The 5005-nt window shown below is 43.3% G+C and overlaps 1 pseudogene; it reads right to left on the reverse strand.

The window, feature by feature from the left end:
* Positions 1-10: 10 nt before the first annotated feature.
* On the reverse strand, positions 11-126 carry LOC111737023 (annotated as a pseudogene).
* Positions 127-5005: the final 4879 nt, after the last annotated feature.

Consider the following 5005-nt stretch of genomic DNA (forward strand, 5'->3'; position numbering starts at 1 on the left):
TTATTATTTATGCCTACAGCACCTGGTCTTCCTAGGTGGTCTCCCATCCAAGTACTAACCAGGCCCGACCCTGCTTAGCTTCCAAGATCAGACATCGGGCTTGTTCAGGGTGGCATGGCTGTAGACCATGGACTGTGGCTCCACTGGGGCTCAAACCCAGGACCTTCTGCATGTAAAGTAGATGTGCTAACCGCTACACTATGGAACCACGTCCCAGAGTTGGCATTCTTAACCCCATTGTACTTGATTGCTGCCCTCTGAGTTTTCAGTCTAACTGGGGGAGGCAGACAAAGGACCAGATACAATATGATGACACAAATACTCTAGAACTATTTTAAATACTGGGGTGGGAGGGGTTAGAAGACAAAGTACCCTTTGCCCAGGGAGATAGTAGAAAGACTTTTTTTTAGAGGTGGTGACACAAATCAGAGGCCCTTTGAGTAATGAGGCTTTGCCAGTCGCACGAAGGAGAGGGGTCATTCCAGGTGGAGATGAGGTGAGACGGGAAATAAACTAAAAAGAAATGGTGTGTGAGGGGATCCACAGGACTGTGGAAATGACTGGACAAGGATCCTGGAAAAACTGGCAGAACACACTGAAAAGGGAGTTTTATGCCATACCGAGTGCCTAGGGCTCAAATCTGCCAATGCCAGTGCTTTCGAGGGGGTGGACATGGACTCAAAAACAAGGGGACATCCATACGAACCTGTCTCTTATCCAGCCAGTGTGGTTTCAGCCCCTACCCACTGTTTAAAAGCTGCATCTGCAGAAAGCAGAGGTCTTTGCAATTCATATAAGCCTGTCTCGTGCCCCTAGAACACATCATTTATTTCCTATAAGTGCCTGTCTCCCTTTTCCTCAAATATGCTCAGGGTTACAACTTTCTCTGCTTCCTGGGGGAGCTGCCCACTCCACACAGTAATTACTCACTCCATAAAGGCTGTCTCCAAACCTTCCTTCTCAGCCCTTTTTTCCTGACCCTTTGTAACTGACCAGTTAAAGAGTAAGCTGGCTGCCTCTTTACTTGTTAAAAACAGACGCCATTTTGGATCTGTCTGGAAACGGGTGCCTCTGGGGGAAAGCATCTTTTTTCTGCTCCTTCCTTTGCTTAGTGAAGTCAATGTAATTTATTTAGTGCCTTTCCACTTCTTTTTTATACAACCAACCAGGAAAGCAGATTTAAAAAGTATATATAACTTAATTATAAAATTGATCTTATGCCCCAATTTTGTGATGTTGAGATGGATTAGGGGTGGTGAATATAAGCTTCTAAGTCACGAACACCACTATGTATACAACTTTATTTAACCTCTTCTGGTGGCATTCTTCTCATCGGTGAAATGAAGACATGATTGCTACTCAGTTCATCTCTATCACACTCAGTGAGGTAGGTAGAACAGACATGCATAAACAACTCGTATGCTGTAAGACAAGCTACAGAAATAAAATGTTGTCAACTAAAGGTCACTACCTCCAATCCAATGACAACAGCAGTTCCTGGTCTGAGGTGCAGTAAAAGGAGAGACTTTATTCAGGGTAAAGGGGAGCAGGTTCCTGAAAGTAGCCCCGCCCACGGAGGGGTGGCTCTCTTGTATAGAGAAAGTTCCCACCCTGGTCCCTGATTGGCCCATTTTTATGCAAATGCGGAACCTTAATTTGCACAGTCTGGTTCGTCCAATGAGCACTGTCCTGATTGGTTGGAATCACGCATTCTCATTGGTCATTGTGGAGTTGCTTTGATTGGTCAGTGAAGATACAAATGGGGATATAGCGGAGCAGATCTTGTTGAAAGGGGCAGGTCTCAGCTCATTGATCGAAGTAAGATTCCAGGAACTCCTTTAAAAAGGTGAGCTGTAATAATAGGAACGCAATATAGGAAGTGCGGCAACCCAGTCTGTGGCTTTTCCCTGAAATGCAGCATATGTGAGATGCCCTCTGTAAACACTTGCTGCTACACTCTTATTATAAATTCTGGCCCAGTTAACCACAAGGAATCCTTTTTGACAGGTATGTTCCTTCTCGGGCATCAACGGTATCGATAGTCATAATATCAGCAGAGGCCAAATTAGAGATCATAATGGTGGTTGGAAATGAAAAAGAATCATCACTTAAGAGCGAGGTTTCATGAGTTTGAATTCTACCTCCCCTATTTAATAGCTGTGTGACCTTGGGCAAGTCGTTTGGCCTCCCTATGCCTCATTTTCCTCAGCTGTAAAAGGATGGTAGCTTATCCTCCTCAAAAGCTTGTCATAAGAAGTCAATCAATTAATACAGAAATGCTTCGAGTAGTGACTGGCACATGGTAAACACTACACAAATGTTATTGTTATTATTATTCTTTACAACTGGTTTCTACGTTTGCATGGGGAAACTTGACTTCCTCTTTCTATAAAAATGTCCTTCCAGTTTCAGAAACTTGTATTCTGTAATTTACTCTCGTTAAAAATAAAAAATTAGTAATGTCAAGGAATTGGTAGTAAATGGACCCCTTCAGTCCTCCAAAAAAATCACTATTTACATGAAGGGAGTTTTGCAATCAGGGTTGTAACCAACCACACATGGCTCTTTCTGGATTTTTTGTTACACAACTTAAAGGGTTTAAGGAAGTGGAAGTTGAAGCAATTCATTGGAATATAGTTCAATGACTTGCCCTTAGTGTGTCACTGATGAATACTTGTTCATGCATTTATGGTGAGAAGCCCCTTTTGTGGCTTTTGTAAGTGTGTGTTTTTATTCATTAGAACCTTGTTAGTCATAGCTGTGATAAAATGATCAGATACGGTTCAGGCCTGGCCTCCCGGTGAACTAAAACTAACACGTTGGGAACTCTGGCTTTGTAGGGGAGGGCGTGCTATGCACGACTATCACCTTGTACTCACCCAAGGAATGGTAAAACTTTTTTTTTTTTTTTTTTAAAGAGGCAAAATGTATGAAAGAGATTAAGGCCCGGCATGAAAACTATTTTTATAGGCAGTTTGGCCTCAGCTTTGAAGTTCAATAGGGAGTGATGTATTGCTATCAGCTTGGATTTCACACCTATTCAATTCTGTAGCCAGGTAATGATGAACAACCTCCTTTGGGTATAGAAGAATGAAACAAAATTAAGACAAGCTGTGAAATGGCCCCCTTGCTGCAATTTCATCTCCAGGATAGATTCTGATTTGCCAGGATATGTTTAAACTTATTTTTTTCTTTTAAATTAGAAAGATGGTGTGACAATATTAAAAAAAAAAAAATGGAATAAAGAAAAAATAGTCACTCATAACCCAAAGACAAAACCATTTTTATTTCTACACATTGCTAATGAGTCTTGATCCATACAAAGATGTATATAATTACAGCATTGAATGTGGAATTTAAATGAGTTTTCATTTAAATGCGTTTTTATTCTTAACCGGGGAAAAAACAAACAAGCATAAAATCCCAGCATCGTTTTCTTGCTTGGAAAGTGTGAATGCTGTGTTAAGTGTGCTGCTAAGTGTCCTGGCCCAAAAGGTACCTGGCTCACGGGTTCCAGTTTTACTTTTGTTGTTAAAGCTTCTAAAATGGAGTGAGCGGCATGTAGCTTTTCTATAAACAAGCGGCATAATTGAGATGCTTTGCCCATATGGAAAGCTATGGGTTCAAGATTGGAAGTGGTTACTCGCTGGCCTTCGGGTTCTTACAGTGAGGCACCACCCACGCTCCCAGGCCCAGATCGCACTCCCTAAGACCCAGCAGAATACCCAGCCTGCTCCCGAGGTCGCCATGGGAACAAGCTACCTGCTCCAAAGCACCTGACTCAGGAATTATTCAGGACTCCCCCTCGGCTCCCTTCACGTGTCCTTTGAACATGCCAAGCCTGTTCTGGTCTTAGAACTTTTGCATCTGCCGTTCCCACCACCTGACCCCTTCTTCCCAGTTCTCGGGTGGCCAGCTCCTTCTCATCACTTAGGTCGCTGCTCCAAGGTCACTTCTTCAGATGCCCTCCTTGGCCACCCTGACACCTTGCCTTATCATCATTCTCTGCTCCATTGCTGTCTTATTTTCTCCATGGCACTCGCCACTCTCTGAAATTACCCTTCTTATTTATTTGTACACGTGTCTGTCCTTTGCCCCCTCCCCTCCCACCCCCTATTTATTTACGTATGTCCATGCCTGGCACAGGTAGGTTTTCAATGAATAAACGTTCAATGAATGAATGAAAGTATAACTTGCTTAGATCCCACTTGTTCTGTTTCAGCTCCCCATCCCTTAAAAAATGAATAAACTTTATTTTTAAGAGAAGTTTTAGGTCCATAGCAAAATCGAACAAAACTGTAGAGATTTCCCATGTACTCCCCGTTCCCCGCACCCTGCCCCTTCTCTGTCAACATCCCCCACCGGAGTGGGACATTTGTTATAATTGATGAACCTATGTTGACACACCATTATCACCCAAAGTCTACAGTTTACATTACGGTTCACTCTTGGGGTTACACATTCTATGGGTTTTGACTAATGTATGATGATGACATGTTCCCACCATTATAGTATTATACAGAAGCGTTTCGCTGGCTTAAAAATCCTCCGTGCTCTGCGTATTCAGCCTCAAACCCGTTTTAATGTGCCTGAGACATTCACTCAGGCTGGAATGGCAACAGGATGCTAAGCCGCCACTCCAAATCTAAGAGGTACTAGCATCTACGTAGCGCCTACTAGGAGGGAGCAGGCCCCATGCTAAGGGCTTTGCGTGCGCTGTCTAATTTTATCCTCGTAACACCCTGCATTATGAATAAAGATCGTCGTCTTCTTTCCAGTTTTCTGTTTCTCATACACCAGCTCCCTCATTCACAGTCCCGACAGGTCTGACGGTTTGGCTTCTCCTCCTGGGCTAGTCCCTGCAGCTTTGATATTGCTTTTCTGCTTTCACCCTCTGGTCTCTCTGGGCCATATCTGGTCGGGGAGATTTACTGGACTGGTCCATGAAAGCCGAGTACACAGGGATCCTTTAGAACTTCGGTGTCATTTAATAAAGCATTCAGTG

This window comes from Pteropus vampyrus, unplaced genomic scaffold (assembly GCF_000151845.1).
Source record: "Pteropus vampyrus isolate Shadow unplaced genomic scaffold, Pvam_2.0 Scaffold23, whole genome shotgun sequence".
NCBI lineage: Eukaryota > Metazoa > Chordata > Mammalia > Chiroptera > Pteropodidae > Pteropus > Pteropus vampyrus.